Source organism: Bufo bufo, chromosome 1, assembly GCF_905171765.1.
Source record: "Bufo bufo chromosome 1, aBufBuf1.1, whole genome shotgun sequence".
Classification (NCBI taxonomy): domain Eukaryota; kingdom Metazoa; phylum Chordata; class Amphibia; order Anura; family Bufonidae; genus Bufo; species Bufo bufo.
Window position 1 is genome coordinate 278,751,463 of NC_053389.1, and position 20,393 is coordinate 278,771,855.

Genomic DNA, 20,393 nt, shown 5'->3' on the forward strand with positions numbered 1-20,393 from the left:
GCAATGGGGGGTCTGTGGATGACACTGTTATGGGGTGGGGGTCTGTGGATGACACTGTTATGGGGTGGGGGGGTCTGTGGATGGCACTGTTATGGGGTGGGGGGGGTCTGTGGATGGCACTGTTATGGGGTGGGGGGGTCTGTGGATGGCACTGTTATGGGGTGGAGGGGGGTCTGTGGATGGCACTGTTATGGGGAGGGGGGGTCTGTGGATGGCACTGTTATGGGGTGGGGGGGGTCTGTGGATGGCACTGTTATGGGGTGGGGGGGGTCTGTGGATGGCACTGTTATGGGGTGGGGGGGGTCTGTGGATGGCACTGTTATAGGATGGGGGTCTGTGGATGGCACTGTTATGGGGTGGAGGGGGGTCTGTGGATGGCACTGTTATGGGGTGGGGGCGTTTGTGGATGGCACTGTTATGGGGTGGCGGGGGTCTGTGGATGGCACTGTTATGGGGTGGGGGGGTCTGTGGATGGCACTGTTATGTGGTGGGGGGGGTCTGTGGATGGCACTGTTATGTGGTGGGGGGGGTCTGTGGATGGCACTGTTATGGGGTGGGGGGGTCTGTCTGTGGATGGCACTTTTATGGGGTGGGGGGGTCTGTGGATGGCACTGCTATAGGATGGGGGATCTGTGGATGCCATCCCCAGATCCTCCACCCCATAACAGTGCCATCCCCAGATCCCCCCAATAACAGTGCCATCCCCAGATCCCCCATTAACAGTGCCATCCCCAGATCCCCCATTAACAGTGCCATCCCCATCTGGGGGGTTTCTTTGCTGGGCTGGACTTTTATAGCCCCCCCCCCCCCCCCCCAAATTTTACTTGCAGTCCTAGGGGTGGGTAGAGGGGGCGGTCCTAGGGGTGGGTACGGGGCGGTCTTAGGGGCGGGTAGGGGCGGTCCTAGGGTTGGGTAGGGGCGTGGCCAGGGGAGGGGGGGTGAGTTCCACCACCTTTTCTCTGAGAAAAAAAGCCCTGCATATGAGTGGCAGGAGGAGGAATAGCAATGAGGGGGAGGGATACACGGAGGAGTGGAGACTGCTGTGACATATAGCCTAGCAGCGGCGATGGGACCCACAAGGCACTGCGGCCGGAAATTACATAACCCAGTTTCAGAAATGTAAACATTCCGTGGGGGACCGTAGCAGCACTGGAAAAGTACTGAAAATATTGAAAACCAACAGGGGGACATTAAAACTGCTAGACAAGGTGATATTGCATGTTTAAAAAAATGTGTTTTATCCCGGACAACCCCTTTAAGGGGTTAGGCTTACCCTCTTCAGTAACTAGTCAAAGTTGTCTCTGGATACGAGCAGAAATAGCCAAACATGCAATGTCCAGTTAATACCTCAGTTGTACTCGCCACGCGGACACTGCAACATCTGCCTGTACCCTTACAGTATGAAGATCAACAGGAGACCATAAAGGGAATTTATCATTAAATGCAGGCTGATGAGATTGCTGACTATTTGTGTGGATAAGGTTCACATTCCTTTGTATGTGTCTTGAGAACCGATATCAGTGCACTCAACACGTACACATTGTTCACAATTTGCATGAGCCACTTATATATATTTTATTTACAATTTTGGTGCATGCCATTTTTGCTGAAAAATTTGCAACTTTTTGTGATTTTACGTAGCTCTCACCATTTTTGAAAAGTGGATGAACAGCAGATGTCGTGTCTTTAAAGATGGTGCCCTCTCTAGAGCGCCACAGCCACAGCTTCACACAGCAGACAACCAGGGCTAATGTCTGAGATTGGTGATACAGCCGATCGCAGATATTTAACCTTTCAGATGCCATAGTCAAATGTGAAAAAAGCCTTGAAGCGCACACTCTACCCGGGCAGAAACACCTTTCCCTGGCTGAGATCGAGAAAGGTGTTCCACAGAAGTAATAGGCCAGAGCATGTACAAGGCTTCTAGGCCTATTACTGTTATATTCCAATGCAGGCCTGCAGGTGGCAGCACTGCATGGGAATATACAGATTTTTGTATTCCGTAATGGATGAAATCCCATTAACGATACAAATGGCAATCAAATAAATGCATGTTGGGGTGACCTTTAAAAAAAATTTCAAATCACCCCCCTTTCACCAAAATTTAAATAAACAATCCCAAAGATAAACACCATAGGCATTTCTGCATCTGAAAATGCTTGTACTATGAAAATATAAAAATGTTTATCCCATGTGGCGAACGGCGTAATGGAAAAAAAAAAATCAAAATGGACAAATGGTCATTTTTTGGTCACCTCCCAAATAAATTTAATAGAAAGTAATCAAATAGTCACACTGCAACATGGTATCAATAAAAACTACTGATTGGCCTACAAAAAATGAGACCTCAAACAGCTCTGTAGACATAACTATAAAAAAGATATCGGGGTCAGAATATGGCGATGAAAATAAAAATGATGTTCTTTCAAAGTTTTTATCTTTTTTTTTTAAACACAAGAAAAAGTATATAAATGTGGGATTTTTGTAAGTGTACTGACCCAGTGAATGAAGTTAACAGGTCAACAAAATCCATAAAACTATGGTGGAATTGCGTTTTTTCCTATTCCACTCTATTTGGAATTTTTCTCCAGCTTCCCACTGTAGCGTATGCAATATTATGAAGAAAAAGCCAAAAGAGGCACAATCTTACTCCAGTAGGAGTTGGCATAAAAAAAACTGGTAACATCTCCAGACAGAAGTGTTATTTGTAAAAATGAGCCAAATTAACATATGGATGTGTTATACCTATGTCACCCACATATATTTTACCATAATTCAGTTTCAAACCTTCGGGGTCAGACACTGTTATGCTAGCGCCAAAATATCCTGGTGCTTTTGCTGAGTTGAAACTTCAATGTCACCTTTTTTACAGAAGAGGGAGCTCCTTGCAGCATAGAACAAGCATTTTGGATGCAAAGCAAACTACTCTGAAGTAGGAAACAACATATTTTCCATAAAAACTTTATCATATAAATTAAAATATACATAATGAAATAACAAAATCATGTTTAATATATAAGATAATATGGTATTTTATTTACGAACAAAAAAACTATTGAAAGAAATCCTTAAAACTATTAAATACATTTACCGTAATTGATTTGTGCCGAGCTAATAAAACTAGGTATGGAGCGTTCCTTTTGATGTTGTACGGATCAGAATTACAGCACCCATAAGCATCAACTGTGAAGTCCTGTGCCTCCAACACTTCAGACAGAGCACATGGAGGTTTATTCTCACATTTGTGGCATAGGCAGACTGGTCATAGACCCTACAGGGAAATTTCCCGGTGGGCCAATGCCCCGGGGGCTGGCCAAGCCCTTCTCTTGGCCTCTAGATAGGTAGGTACATAAATCTTCTTGGCATTATTAAAGTAGGAGTATCAGGCACTCATGCAGCTGGCCAGTGGCCTGAGGTGCTCTCCTGAATTCAACTGTATTGCCATGCTCAGGATGATAATACAGTTTCAGGTCTCATGCACACGACCGTTGTGTGCATCCGTGTCCGTTGTTCCGTTTTCCGTGATTTTCTGTGGACCCATTGACTTTTAATGGGTCCGTTGAAAACTAGGAAAATGCACCGTTGGTCATCCGCGTCCGTGATCCGTGTTTCCTGTCCGTCCAAAAAATAGGACATGTCCTATTTTTTGGACGGACAACGGTTCACGGACCCATTCAAGTCAATGGGTTCGTGAAAAAACACGGATGCACACAAGATTGTCATCCGCGTCCGTGATTCGTGTCCGTGGCTACTTTCACACAGACGGATCCGCAGATCCGTCTGCATAAAAGCTTTTTCAGATCTGAGTTTTCACTTCGTGAAAACTCAGATCCGACAGTATATTCTAACACAGAGGCGTTCCCATAGTGATGGGGACGCTTCAAGTTAGAATATACTGAGAACTGTGTACATGACTGCCCCCTGCTGCCTGGCAGCACCCGATCTCTTACAGGGGGCTGTGATCCGCACAATTAACCCCTCAGGTGCGGCACCTGAGGGGTTAATTGTGCGTATCATAGCCCCCTGTAAGAGATCAGGTGCTGCCAGGCAGGAGGTGGCAGACCTCCCTCCATCCCCAGTTTTAAATTCATTGGTGGCCAGTGCGGCCCCCCTCCTTCCTTTGTATTTAATTCATTGGTGGCCAGTGCGGCCCCCCCTCCCTCCCTCCCCTGTATTTAATTCATTGGTGGCCAGTGCGGCCCCCCTCCCTCCCTCCCCAGTAATATATTCATTGGTGGACAGAGCGGCCTCCCCTCTCCCCCCTCCTAATTAAAATCCCCCCCCCATCATTGGTGGCAGCAGATAGTTACTTAGCAATTTTAGAAGCATTATACTTACCTGTGATGTCTGTGACCGGTATTTGGTTCTGCTGAGGCAGTATTTTGTGCTGTACTATGGTATTTGGCTCTGCTGAAGCAGTATTTTGTGCTGTACTGAGGTATTTGGTTCTGCTGAGGCAGTATTTTGTGCTGCACTGAGGCATTTGCCTATGTTGAGGCAGTATTTTGTGCTGCACTGTGATATTTGGTTCTGCTGAGGCAGTATTTCGTGCTGCACTATGGTATTTGGTTCTGCTGAGGCAGTATTTAGTGCTGCACTGTTTTATTCGGTTCTGCTGAGACAGTATTTTGTGCTACACTATGGTATTTGGTTCTGCTGAGGCAGTATTTCGTGCTGCTTTATGGTATTTGGTTCTGCTGAGGCAGTATTTAGTGCTGCACTGTTTTATTCGGTTCTGCTGAGGCAGTATTTTGTGCTGCACTATGGTATTCGGTTCTGCTGAGGCAGTATTTTGTGCTGCACTATGGTATTCAGTTCTGCTGAGGCAGTACTTCATGCTGCACTATGGTATTTGGCTCTGCTGAAGCAGTATTTTGTGCTGTACTGAGGTATTTGGTTCTGCTGAGGCAGTATTTTGTGCTGCACTGAGGCATTTGCCTATGTTGAGGCAGTATTTTGTGCTGCACTGTGATATTTGGTTCTGCTGAGGCAGTATTTCGTGCTGCACTATGGTATTTGGTTCTGCTGAGGCAGTATTTAGTGCTGCACTGTTTTATTCGGTTCTGCTGAGACAGTATTTTGTGCTACACTATGGTATTTGGTTCTGCTGAGGCAGTATTTCGTGCTGCTTTATGGTATTTGGTTCTGCTGAGGCAGTATTTTGTGATGCACTGTTTTATTCGGTTCTGCTGAGGCAGTATTTTGTGCTGCACTATGGTATTCGGTTCTGCTGAGGCAGTATTTCGTGCTGCTTTATGGTATTTGGTTCTGCTGAGGCAGTATTTAGTGCTGCACTGTTTTATTCGGTTCTGCTGAGGCAGTATTTAGTGCTGCACTGTGGTATTTGGTTCTGCTGAGGCAGTATTTTGTGCTGCACTGTGGTATTCGGTTCTGCTGAGGCAGTATTTAGCACTCCACTGTGGTATTCGGTTCTGCTGAGGCAGTATTTTGTGCTGCACTATGGTATTCGGTTCTGCTGAGGCAGTATTTCGTGATGCACTGTGATATTTGGTTCTGCTGAGGCAGTATTTCGTGATGCACTATGGTATTCGGTTCTGCTGAGGCAGTATTTAGCGCTGCACTGTGGTATTCGGTTCTGCTGAGGCAGTATTTCGTGATGCACTATAGTTCTGCTGAGGCAGTATTTCGTGATGCACTATGGTTCTGCTGAGGCAGTATTTCGTGAAGCACTATGGTATTTGGTTCTGCTGAGGCAGTATTTTGTGCTGCACTGTGGTATTTGGTTCTGCTGAGGCAGTATTTTGTGCTGTACTATGGTATTTGGCTCTGCTGAAGCAGTATTTTGTGCTGTACTGTGGTATTTGGTTCTGCTGAGGCAGTATTTTGTGCTGCACTGAGGTATTTGCCTATGTTGAGGCAGTATTTTGTGATGCACTGTGATATTTGGTTCTGCTGAGGCAGTATTTCGTGCTGCACTATGGTATTTGGTTCTGCTGAGGCAGTATTTAGTGCTGCACTGTTTTATTCGGTTCTGCTGAGACAGTATTTTGTGCTGCACTATGGTATTTAGTTCTGCTGAGGCAGTATTTAGTGCTGCACTGTTTTATTCGGTTCTGCTGAGGCAGTATTTTGTGCTGCACTATGGTATTCGGTTCTGCTGAGGCAGTATTTCATGCTGCACTATGGTATTTGGTTCTGCTGAGGCAGTATTTAGCGCTGCACTGTGGTATTCGGTTCTGCTGAGGCAGTATTTCGTGATGCACTATGGTATTCGGTTCTGCTGAGGCAGTATTTCGTGATGCACTGTGGCAGGTGGTTCTGCTGAGGCAGTATTTCGTGCTGCACTGTGGTATTCGGTTCTGCTGAGGCAGTATTTTGTGCTTCACTATGGTATTTGGTTCTGCTGAGACAGTATTTTGTGCTGCACTATGGTATTCGGTTCTGCTGAGGCAGTATTTAGCGTTGCACTGTGGTATTCGGTTCTGCTGAGGCAGTATTTTGTGCTGCACTATGGTATTTGGTTCTGCTGAGGCAGTATTTAGTGCTGCACTGTGGTATTTGGTTCTGCTGAGGCAGTATTTTGTGCTGCACTATGGTATTCGGTTCTGCTGAGGCAGTATTTAGCGCTCCACTGTGGTATTCGGTTCTGCTGAGGCAGTATTTTGTGCTGCACTATGGTATTCGGTTCTGCTGAGGCAGTATTTCGTGATGCACTGTGATATTTGGTTCTGCTGAGGCAGTATTTCGTGATGCACTATGGTATTCGGTTCTGCTGAGGCAGTATTTAGCGCTGCACTGTGGTATTCGGTTCTGCTGAGGCAGTATTTCGTTATGCACTATAGTTCTGCTGAGGCAGTATTTCGTGATGCACTATGGTTCTGCTGAGGCAGTATTTCGTGAAGCACTATGGTATTTGGTTCTGCTGAGGCAGTATTTTGTGCTGCACTGTGGTATTTGGTTCTGCTGAGGCAGTATTTTGTGCTGTACTATGGTATTTGGCTCTGCTGAAGCAGTATTTTGTGCTGTACTGTGGTATTTGGTTCTGCTGAGGCAGTATTTTGTGCTGCACTGAGGTATTTGCCTATGTTGAGGCAGTATTTTGTGATGCACTGTGATATTTGGTTCTGCTGAGGCAGTATTTCGTGCTGCACTATGGTATTTGGTTCTGCTGAGGCAGTATTTAGTGCTGCACTGTTTTATTCCGTTCTGCTGAGGCAGTATTTTGTGCTGCACTATGGTATTCGGTTCTGCTGAGGCAGTATTTCGTGCTGCTTTATGGTATTTGGTTCTGCTGAGGCAGTATTTAGTGCTGCACTGTTTTATTCGGTTCTGCTGAGGCAGTATTTAGTGCTGCACTGTGGTATTTGGTTCTGCTGAGGCAGTATTTTGTGCTGCACTGTGGTATTCGGTTCTGCTGAGGCAGTATTTAGCACTCCACTGTGGTATTCGGTTCTGCTGAGGCAGTATTTTGTGCTGCACTATGGTATTCGGTTCTGCTGAGGCAGTATTTCGTGATGCACTGTGATATTTGGTTCTGCTGAGGCAGTATTTCGTGATGCACTATGGTATTCGGTTCTGCTGAGGCAGTATTTAGCGCTGCACTGTGGTATTCGGTTCTGCTGAGGCAGTATTTCGTGATGCACTATAGTTCTGCTGAGGCAGTATTTCGTGATGCACTATGGTTCTGCTGAGGCAGTATTTCGTGAAGCACTATGGTATTTGGTTCTGCTGAGGCAGTATTTTGTGCTGCACTGTGGTATTTGGTTCTGCTGAGGCAGTATTTTGTGCTGTACTATGGTATTTGGCTCTGCTGAAGCAGTATTTTGTGCTGTACTGTGGTATTTGGTTCTGCTGAGGCAGTATTTTGTGCTGCACTGAGGTATTTGCCTATGTTGAGGCAGTATTTTGTGATGCACTGTGATATTTGGTTCTCCTGAGGCAGTATTTCGTGCTGCACTATGGTATTTGGTTCTGCTGAGGCAGTATTTAGTGCTGCACTGTTTTATTCGGTTCTGCTGAGACAGTATTTTGTGCTGCACTATGGTATTTGGTTCTGCTGAGGCAGTATTTAGTGCTGCACTGTTTTATTCGGTTCTGCTGAGGCAGTATTTTGTGCTGCACTATGGTATTCGGTTCTGCTGAGGCAGTATTTCATGCTGCACAATGGTATTTGGTTCTGCTGAGGCAGTATTTAGCGCTGCACTGTGGTATTCGGTTCTGCTGAGGCAGTATTTTGTGATGCACTATGGTATTCGGTTCTGCTGAGGCAGTATTTCGTGATGCACTGTGGCAGGTGGTTCTGCTGAGGCAGTATTTCGTGCTGCACTATGGTATTCGGTTCTGCTGAGGCAGTATTTCATGCTGCACTATGGTATTTGGTTCTGCTGAGGCAGTATTTAGCGCTGCACTGTGGTATTCGGTTCTGCTGAGGCAGTATTTCGTGATGCACTATGGTATTCGGTTCTGCTGAGGCAGTATTTCGTGATGCACTATGGTATTCGGTTCTGCTGAGGCAGTATTTCGTGATGCACTGTGGCAGGTGGTTCTGCTGAGGCAGTATTTCGTGCTGCACTATGGTATTCGGTTCTGCTGAGGCAGTATTTCATGCTGCACTATGGTATTTGGTTCTGCTGAGGCAGTATTTAGCGCTGCACTGTGGTATTCGGTTCTGCTGAGGCAGTATTTCGTGATGCACTATAGTTCTGCTGAGGCAGTATTTCGTGATGCACTATGGTTCTGCTGAGGCAGTATTTCGTGAAGCACTATGGTATTTGGTTCTGCTGAGGCAGTATTTTGTGCTGCACTGTGGTATTTGGTTCTGCTGAGGCAGTATTTTGTGCTGTACTATGGTATTTGGCTCTGCTGAAGCAGTATTTTGTGCTGTACTGTGGTATTTGGTTCTGCTGAGGCAGTATTTTGTGCTGCACTGAGGTATTTGCCTATGTTGAGGCAGTATTTTGCGATGCACTGTGATATTTGGTTCTGCTGAGGCAGTATTTCGTGCTGCACTATGGTATTTGGTTCTGCTGAGGCAGTATTTAGTGCTGCACTGTTTTATTCGGTTCTGCTGAGACAATATTTTGTGCTGCACTATGGTATTTGGTTCTGCTGAGGCAGTATTTAGTGCTGCACTGTTTTATTCGGTTCTGCTGAGGCAGTATTTTGTGCTGCACTATGGTATTCGGTTCTGCTGAGGCAGTATTTCATGCTGCACAATGGTATTTGGTTCTGCTGAGGCAGTATTTAGCGCTGCACTGTGGTATTTGGTTCTGCTGAGGCAGTATTTCGTGATGCACTATGGTATTTGGTTCTGCTGAGGCAGTATTTAGCGCTGCACTGTGGTATTCGGTTCTGCTGAGGCAGTATTTCATGCTGCACTATGATATTTGGTTCTGCTGAGGCAGTATTTAGCGCTGCACTGTGGTATTCGGTTCTGCTGAGGCAGTATTTCGTGATGCACTGTGGTTCTGCTGAGGAGTTATTTTATTCTCTACTATGGTATTGCTGGCACCTCCTACTTCTGTTGTCCCTGCCTTCTGTCAATTTGGACCTGCCTATTGGACCTGCCTACAACATGAAGCCACTTTTAGTTTTTTTTTCCAGGGCCCCTTTAAGTTCCCAGTCCACCCCTGCTTGGTGGTAATCTCTCTTCTGAAGGACAGGCCTCTTTGGCTCATAGATGACCTTTAAAGGGGTTATGTCATGATTGATATAAAAAATGAAAATCAAACATTATATAGTACATAACCATACCTTTCTAACAAAACTAGACCCAGCCCCTGTAATGCACATATGTCTAGAGATCTCCACATTCATTGCTCTGATTGCTGTTAGACTATTTTCAGCCTGGCAGCTCAGGGTGTGTCCTTTCTGCTGCAGTTCTCTCCCTGTAACTGCCACAGCTTCTAAGGGTACTTTCACACTAACGTTATTCTTTTCCGGCACTGAGTTCCGTCCTAGGGGCTCTATACCGGAAAAGAACTGATCAGTTTTAACCCCATGCATTCTGAATGGAGAGCAATCCGTCTTCAGTTCAGTCTTTTTGACTGATCAGGCAAAAAAGAAAACCGTAGCATGCTACGGTTTTATCTCCGGCGAAAAAAACTGAAGACTTGCCTGAATGACAGCTCTTCCTATTTGATCGCGCAGGCTCAGAAAGAAAAGCCGGATCCGTCGATCAGGCAAACAACGGAAATCTATTCGATGGATCCAGCACTAATACATTTCTATGGAGAAAAACGCTGGATCCATCGAAAAGATTTCCGTCGTTTGCCTGATCGACGGATCCGTCTTTTCTTTCTGCGCCTGCGCGATCAAATAGGAGGAGCTGTGGGCGCAGTCAACTTCCTGTAGTCTCTTCGTTCCTGCCTGCGAGGGAGAAGGGTGGACGCCATTACAGGTGAGTATAATGTCTTTTTTTTTTTTTATGTTGCTCATCCAGAAAGAAATATAAGCAGCTCCTATGTATTTATACATAGAAGCTGTAGTACATAGGTCATGCTAGGAGTAGTAGTCTTGTGGAGTACTACTCCTAGCATCCACTATGTACTTGTACCACCTGTGGGGCCCTATGTACTTTTTCATAGGGACATGCATGTGGTGCAAGTACATAGTGGATGCTAGGGGTAGTAGTCCTGATGACTACCACTCCTAGCATCCACTATGTACTTGCACCACATGCAGTCCCTATGTACTTTTGCATAGGGACTGCAGGTGGTTCAAGTACATAGTGGATGCTAGGGGTAGTAGTCCTGATGACTACCACTCCTAGCATCCACTATGTACTTGCACCACATGCAGTCCCTATGTACTTTTGAATAGGGACTGCAGTTGGTGCAAGTACATAGTGGATGCTAGGGGTAGTAGTCCTGATGACTACAACTCCTAGCATCCACTATGTACTTGCTCCACATGCAGTCTCTATGTACTTTTTCATAGGGACTGCAGGTGGTGCAAGTACATAGTGGTTGCTAGGGGTAGTAGTCTTACAACAGGAATAACTCTCCTATAATTTTTTTCTCATGTAGGCACAAAAATATCAAAATAAAATTTGAAATTTTTGGAAAAGCAACACAATTACCTTGAACGCAAGCCCGTTATAGCGCAGGACAGTCAAGTATTGACAACAAAAGAGGCCAACAAGACCGTGAATTTTTTTCATAACATAAAAAATAATGTCCAGTAAGTAATATTTGTGTGGGTTTGTTGTATTATTAATAGTTCAAATATAATAATAATTTTTTTTTTCTACAAGCACTTCATCTTCAACTAAGGCCGGGAGCTCTCCTCCAAGACGACGTCGTCGACATGATACGGTATGTAAATTTTTGCAGTATTCCCCATTCTAATTTTTTTTCTTCTACTACAGTCAGCTTGTCCTGTTGACTCCAATAGAGGTCGTCGAGCCCCAGCCAGAGGAAGGCAGGGAGCATGCGGCGGTCGTGGTCGTGTGAGTATTTTCACAAAAATTGTTTTTAATTTGAAATCTATTTTTAGGGTTCCCGAGGCTCCACCAGAACGGATGAGGAGGACGTCTGCGTTTTTTTATCGACAACGAACTCCTCATCAAGATGGTGGAGGACTGACCACCATTGTGAGACCATACCGACCGCCGCCACGCAGACCATCATGCGACCCGGCTCCTCTGGCTCGAGATCTGTGAGGCGATAGTGCCAAATTGGGACGACCTCAATGAAAGTCAACGGGATGAGTGTCGTAAGTATACAGTATTAATTCATATACTGCTTACGTCTGCTTTTTAGTCAAAATTGGTTTTGTGTCTGGTTGAAGTTGGTCACTGCTACCTATAGTGAACATCAATATTTTTTTTATTGTTATTGTGGCAGGTTCAATCAAATAGTAAACCATTTTTGATGTCCGAAACAATAAATGAATTTTAATAATTAATACATTTTTTGTTTTCTTTTTCTTGTTGACAGGGACGACAATCATGGTGCGGTGGTGGTCAATGAGGGACCGCTACAAGAAGGACTTTAACGAGGAGGTCAAGCACCCGAGTGGGTCTAGAGGAACCCGAAAGCGGCCGTACCGTTATGCGGCCGCATTAGGGTTCGTTAGAAGAACCCTACAGCTGCGAATTTTGATCGCCAATCTATGTGTGTGGCCCAGGCAGACTGTCATTTGACACTCTGTCTGGGACATCCACATATAGTTCTCTATTTTTTCATTAATTCGTTTTGTTTCCTTTACAGCACATCAAGCAGTACTCAGGCGCCCGAACCTCCTCGTGAAGTCCTACCGGAGGCTGGCGCACCGGAGGCGGTCCCGGAAAAGCCGCCCTACCGCGGGTCCCTCTCGTCCCATTCCAACAGCTGGTCAAGACCTCAATGTTCCCCTACCTCTGCCCTCTGGCGACTCAACAATGGCCACAATGGCACCACTGTTTGAGGCCTTGATGCGTCGCCAGAGGACCGGTAGGAGCCGTCAGACGGACTATGAGGATCTCACAAGGCTCGTTTACGAGTCCTTGATGGGATTCACCAATAGAGTTGCCGCTTTGGAGGACACAGTGCGACGTCTGCAGGAGGGGGGCGGTGCTGATGTCGCAGTTGGGTCCGGTGCATCACTATTGGTTACGCCCGACCAGCTGTTTGAGGCCCGAATACAGGTGGACAGTGTCTTGTGGCAAGTACAGCACCGCCCCACATCCTATCCCCCGTTCATGCCCTATCCCCCATCCATGTCCTATCCCCCCCATCCATGCCCTATCCCCTATCCCAACCTCAACAACCGCCTTCCCAAACTACCTACTCCCCTTCCCAAACTCCTCATCCCCCTTCCCAACCTCCTTAGCCCCCATCCCAGCCTCCCCATCCCCATTTCCAATCCACCGAGCACTTTACTCAACACTTTTCTCCTTCTCCTCATTACTTTCCTGCAACCAGTTTCAACACTCCCTCTACTCTTGCTCGGTCAACTCCTTCTCCTACCCCCCCCTCCAGATTGCATACTCCCTCTGTCATACTTGCCACAACACACACTTATATGTCCACAGGGGCACAAGAACAGAACCAAACCGTGTTCCTCCCTCCACCACCCAACCTTCTACTCTAACTGGGCCTACATACAGGCATTTGTAGCCTTTTTTTTTATATAAAGTTTATTTATATTATTTAAAATAAAATATATTTGTTTTGGAAAATTTAATTTGTTTTGTATTTTTTTAAAACAGTGTTTACAAAAATGTAACATCTCACATCGCTTTTCAAGCGACCTATACTTGAGTCGCTCCACCAGCGATGGGAGATAACTTATAGTGTATGTAGAACAGGCCTGACAAAATCTCCCAGCGCCAGTGGAGCGACACAAGTATGTGTCGCTCCTCTGGCGTGGGGAGATTGAACAAGAGTCTCTATAACATGCCTGACAAAATCTCCCAGCGCCAGTGGAGCGACACAAGTATGTGTCGCTCCTCTGGCGTGGGGAGATTGAACAAGAGTCTCTATAACATGCCTGACAAAATCTCCCAGCGCCAGTGGAGCGACACAAGTATGTGTCGCTCCTCTAGCATGGGGAGATTGAACAAGAGTCTCTACTACAGGCCTGACAAGTAGAGCGACACAAGTATGTGTCGCTCCTCAAGCGTGGGGACTTAAATATACGGAAAAAAATTACAAGTACGTTGATAAACAATATTTATTGAACAAAAAATCCAATATACAATACACCACACTGTAACCACCAACAAACAGGCAAACAAACAGAACTTAACGGTTATTGAAAATTAATCACAAAATGTTTATACAAATCGGTCCTGCCAGTCCACCCTTCCTGCTTCAGAGCAGAAATTATCTGCAAAACAGTCTCTCATTCGTGCAAACGCTACACTTGACCGCGGTCCAAAACTTTGAATGCTTGCCATCTCGCTGTCCTCCGGTATCTGTTCCAAATTTAGTGGTTCTTTTTTAAGGAGGTAGTTGTGTAACACAACAGCAGACTTTACCACCTCGTCGACCGTTTCTACCTTCATATGAATGGGTTTAGTGAAAATCCTCCATTTTGCAACCAAAATCCCGAATGTGCATTCAGCTATCCTTCGAGCCTTGGTCAAGTGGTAGTTGAATGTGCGTTTTTTAAAATCTAATCCACGGCTGGAATATAGTTTCAGAAGATTTCCACAAATTTGGAAGGCCTCATCACCATCAATACAAACGGCATGGGTGGGCCATCTGTACCTGCCAGTGGTTGAGGCAGAGGCAAATCAAATTGTCTGTTATATAGACTATGGCCCATATAAGAATTTTTTAAAAACATTGAATCGTTGGTGCGTCCATAGGCACTTACGTCGGGGGCGTGGCCTGCTCGCTAATGGCGCTGGACGCTTAGAGCTGAAGCTCCGCTCCTAGTACCCTTCACCGGCTTCCACAGCGACTACCTGAACGGCATTTGTGACACACAGAGTCCCTCTGCAGCGTTGCTATCATGGGCAAACTACGAAGACGACAGACGCCGAAGAAACTTACAGAATTCCGCAGCCCGGCACAAGTAAGCGCGCCGACCCTGTCCTCTCCTGCAGCCTCCTCCCCGGCATCATCCTCGAGAGCCTCCTTAGGCCCTGCTGAATCTCCCCGGCTTCTACCCCCTACCGAGCCACTTACCGCTAACTTCATGCGCACCATGCTGGAGTCACTCCGCACCTCCATAAAGGAAGATATTTCCTGCGCCTTGAAAGCGTTAAGGTGCGAACTCCATAGCCTGGGAGACCGCACTGCGCATGTGGAGGGAAAAATGTCCAAATTTGCCACCTCGCATAACACATTAATAGATGCCCATGAGGCACTAGAGGAGGAGGTGACAGCCCTGAGAGCAAAGCTGCAAGACTTAGAAGACCGCCACAGGCGAAATAATGTAAGAATAAGGGGTGTACCGGAGGCAGTTGGCTCTGAGGGATTGGGGCCCCTTCTCAAGGGACTGATCAAAGAAGCACTACCTGATGTCTCAGAAGCAGATCTCACTGTTGACCGCATCCATCGGGTTCCTAAACCTAAAAATCTGGATCCATCACTTTCCCGCGATGTAATAGCAAGGATCCACTTTTACCACATCAAAGATCAGTTCCTTAGAGCTCTGCGACACAACCCCACTCCATCTCCGTCCTTTGCAGGGATCACAATCTACCCTGATCTATCAGCAGCCACCATGGCTAAGAGGAGGGAGTAGTCTCAAATAATGAAAGTCCTACGAGACCAGCAGATTCGGTATCGGTGGCGTTTCCCAGTAAAATTAATAGTGCTGCACAAAGGCACCCAACACCTCTGGAGCTCCCCTCAAGAAGCGGCGCTCACTATGCTAAAATGGGGTCTACTACCGGATTTCCAGCAGAAAAGGAATGGAGACTCCAACAAGCCAGATAAGATCTCCCCTGATTGGGAAACTGTTTGAAATTTTTCATGTACTGTCCCTATTGATTTCATTAGGGTTCTGGGAAAGCGGTACGCATGCGTGATTGTCATCCACATTTTTACTTCTCCCCCCCTGCGGTCTGCCATAACACCTCTGCAGACCACCTCGTTAACCGCAATGGACACCGAGGTTTTGTGCGGGATTCACCCGCTTTTGTTTGCAAATGTTTAAGTTGCACTTGTATTCTCCTGCTCTTTGTTGTCTGTTTAAAGGCGTACTATGCTTGGAATAGTTATAGTCTTGAGGCTCTACTATTGAACACCTGTACAGCAGAAGTCAGTCTGTATTTCACACTGTATCCTATAATTAGGTTTTATGGGGCTAAAGATCTTCTCTAACAATGTGAGAGGCCTGAACTCTCCCTTCAGACGCTCTCAACTCTGGTCTGATATTGTAAAAGCTCGCTGTGATGTGGTTCTGGTACAGGAGTCTCACTTGATGGAGAAGGATCAGCATAGATGTGCTCACAGGCTCTTTCCTCATATGTTCTTTTCTCCCTCAGTTTAACGGCGTAGAGCTGGCACGTTTATTGGGGTCAAAGCCTCAGTAGCATTCACTCTTCATCACTCTGTATCAGATTTGCATGGTAGGTTTGTTATATTAGTATGCTCTATTAATTATGTTTTATATACCATTGCTTCAGTGTACGCGCCAATATCAGACAGAAGGCCTTCCTCAACAAGTTTTTTAGAAAGCTCAGCAGGGTGGCGAAAGGAGCAGTAATACTAGGAGGCGATTTTAATATACCGGTAAATGTGGATATTGATTGTCACACAGCCCTAGGGGTCAAACGGGATGACTTGAGGTCCACTTTAAGCACTTTGCCCTATCATGATATATGGAGGTATCATCACGGAGATGAGCGAGATTATACCTATGTCTCCCCAGCTCACTTGTCCCACTCCCGCATTGACTACTTTCTGATATCTCGGGATCTCCCGCATAAGGCAATTAGGTCTGATATTGGGTATGCCACTTGGTCCGATCACGCCCCCATAACTCTGGAACTGGACACGGGACTACCCGGCTGCTCCCCTGCTCAGTGGAGACTTAATCCCTACCTGCTTAAGAGTGAACAAAGAGTTGAGGAATTCAGATCCAAAATCTGTGATTACTTTTCATTGAATGTGAGCCCTGAAATCTCCCCCTCGACTCTGTGGCTCTCTCACAAGGTATATATGAGGGGGATCCTGTTGCAGTCAGCTGCTCGCCTCAAGAAAAGCAGGGACCAGCAGCTGACAGCGGCATTGTCTGCTCTAAATGCGGCAGATAAGTTGTGCAAGCAGGTCTCAACCTCTGCTAACCTAAAAGTCCTTCAAGATGCCCGCTCTTTTGTTGAAGTCGCTCCTTCTCTACAAGAGCGAGAGGACGCTGCGCAGACTTCGCACCACCTTTTATCATATGGGTGATAGGGCATGTGCACTTTTGGCGCGCAGGCTGCATCGTAGAGTGGCTGAGTCCAAGATAGGCAAGTTATGTCATGATAATGTCACTTATACGCACCCTCAGGAGATAGCTAACGCATTTGCTGCATATTATAAGCGTCTATATAACTTAGGGGAGGACGCTACTGTCCCTCAACCGACCTCTGATAATATAAAAGCTTTCTTGGACTCAGTCCACCTACCTGCACTAACTAGAGAACAGTCGGATACCCTGAACTTCTTGTGAAGAAATTCTTCTCGCTATTCGCAACACTCCGCTGGGTAGGGCCCCTGGTCCGGACGGTTTCATCTCTAATTATTATAGGATATTTCATCAACAGCTGGTACCTTACCTGACCTTACTATTTAATAGCTTTTTTACCTCTAGAGCCATACCCACAGAAATTTTAGTTGCTACGGTGGTAACCATCCCAAAACCAGGCAAGATCCCTGATGAACCGTCGAATTTTCGACCTATATCATTATTAAATGCAGATTTAAAGCTTTTTGCAAAAATTTTGGCATCACGTATTAATACTTATCTCCCATGTTTAGTAGATCCGGACCAGGTGGGCTTTGTCCCTGGGAGGCAGTGTCGAGATGGAACCAGAAGAATGCTTGACCTGATCCAGCTGGCGGACAGATCCAGGAGCCCCACAATGTTTCTCTCCCTTGATACTGAAAAAGCGTTTGACAGAGTGCATTGGGGATTCCTGGAACAGGTTCTAGGTAAATTTGGGTTTCACTGTCCTATATGTGAGGCGATACTAGGATTATACTCTAAGCCTTCTGCCAGAGTCTTGGCTTCTGGTTTCATCTCCGACCCGTTCCCAATAACGAATGGTACTCGTCAGGGGTGCCCCCTGTCCCCGCTCATATTTTCTCTGGTTATAGAGCCCCTATCATTTCAGATGGCAATTCCACGCATGTCATAGGTCTTTATGCTGATGACGGAATCCTGACTTTAACAGATCTAGAATGCTCGTTAGCTGCTTTGTCAAACATTCTCAGGCTATACTCACAATGCTCTTACTACAAACTAAATAAGGAAGAAAACCAATGTTTTGGATTTCCATGTTAATGACGTGACCAGATCTGACCTTCAATTGCGATATCCCTTTCAGTGGGCTGCCACTTCCATTACTTATCTAGGAGTGGAGCTGGCACGCTCTGTTCCCAAAACCCTCTCCATCAACTTGTTCAACTTGAGGGCTGATCTCAAGAAGGATTACACGAAAATGTCCCAAGTCCACTTATCGTGGATCGCTAGAATAAACGCTGCTAAGATGCTATCCCTTCTCAAAATATTGTATTGTTTCAGGTGCTTACCAGTACTGGTCCCCAAAGCCCAGATTGCACAGCTCCAGCGTGACCTTATGGCATTTATTTGGGACGGTAAAAAACCCAGAATTTCTAAAGACGCACTGCATCCCCCTATTAGAAGTGGAGGACTAGGAGTACCTGACCTATACAAATACTACCTGGCAAACCTGGAAGATCAGGCATTTGAATCCTGGTCCCCAGCCTCTCCCCAAAAATGGCATAAGATAGAAGAATCTTTTGTAAAGTCCCGCTCCTTGAGAGCTCTGCTTGCAGCCTGTAGCCTGAAAGCTGTTCAATTCTCCCCCTTACTCTGTACCACTCGGGCTATGATGCATATCTGGAAGCAGCTCATAGATTCTTTCCAGTTATTCAATGTGCCCCTAACTGCTGCCCCTTTAACTGCGCTGGAATATCATATTCCTGATCTGTCCCTAGAAATATGGAGGGCTAGGGGTATTAAGCACCTTGGTTGCTTGTACTCCAGGAACGCTCTAGTGGAATTTACCACTCTACACACCAAATACGTGCTTCCAAACAACTGCTTTTATCAATTCTTACAAATCCGAAATTTTTTTAACTCATTGGCCGACCGCCAACTGCCCACTCCTAATTCCTTTCAGCTCTTTATAAGGGATTCTTGCCCCCTTAGGCCCAAAATTTCCACATTTTATGCTGCCATCCTTCCTGTGGAATTGACGGTTAAGCAACCCTTTGCCCTTCGTTGGGAATTAGAATTGGGGACAGTATTCTCTGTAAGGCAATGGAACGCAGCTTTACACTGGTCCTACAAATGCACCAGATGTATTAACCATGTTGAGCAGGCCAGGCGCATTCAATTACACTGGTACCTGACGCCCAATAGACTGGCCCATTTGGTTCCAGGTTACTCCCCCCTCTGCTGGAGAGGCTGCGGGATGGTGGGTACCCCCTTGCACATGTGGTGGACATGTCCCTCAGTCACCTCTTTCTGGTCAGATGTTGGATCCCTCCTCAGAGAAGTCACTGTCTGCTACACAAATAGCTCTCTCTCCTGAACTGTCAATCCTTGGTATAGGACTGGAAAACTTTCCTCCCAAGATAAGGGAGACTGTAGCGCATGTACTTAGTGCTTCCAGGAATGTTATAGCCCGTCAGTGGAAGTTAGCGCAGTCTCCGGAGGTAGCTGCGGTGGTGCAATCTGTTAATGAACATATGCATTGTGAAATGATTTTTGCGGAAAATGTACGTTCCAGAATACGAATACATAATCAATGGGTTACGTGGTTATCCAGCCATTATGCTACTCCTCTACCGGCTTCTATACTTTGATAGTGTTGCATTGTTACTGAAGTTCTCATTGTCTCTGTCGTTCCATATATATATATACTTAGACTGTGCTGCACATATTCCACCAAGTACGTCTTTCTTTTGCACTATACTGTTATTATTTGTGATACTGTAATTGCGCTATTCGCAGCTATAAATATTGTGCTATTCTCTTTTGTTAAAACTCAATAAAAATTTATTGAACACCACATAGGCACTTACGTCGACGGCAACAAAATGATATTGGGCATCTGCGATGGCCGTTAGGATGATCGAGAAATATTTCTTGTAATTGAAAAACTCTGATCCGGTTCCTTGGGGCTTGATAATCCTAATATGTTTCCCGTCTACCGCACTGATGCACTTTGGAAACTGACAAACGTCCCAAAATTTTTCGGCGATTTCTGTCCAATGCTGTCGAGTTGGATGTGGGATAAATTCATCATGCAGTTGATCCCACAAAACATGGCATGTCTCCTTCAGAATTATGGAGACTTTCTCCACTTGCCAGAAAACTAAAAAAAAATCATATATTGCTTAAATACTAGTAAAAGACTTTTCTAAAAATTATATACAAGTTACATCAATCAGACGCAATTCTATGGGACCTTATGGCGATTCATTTAGTCGGTCCAAATTTTCTGCGGTCCAAAATTTTTTTTTGTAAATGCAACGATAAAAATGGCTCTCCATGGCCAACAATATTGATCACAGTGCTTTCAATATCGTTAATGCCCAATATATGGATATGAACTTTACCATACAAGATATTGAAGTCAAAATAATATTGCTGAGCCTCATTTGTAGACCCAATTATGCACTTTGTACAGTGATTCCCGAATAACTTAGGAAATTTTGGTTCGCAAAGATTTATGGTGTCACTTTAAAACCAAAAAATATCAACCATAAAAAAATTATACTAAAAATAAATTTAGCAATATATAATAATTTTTACAA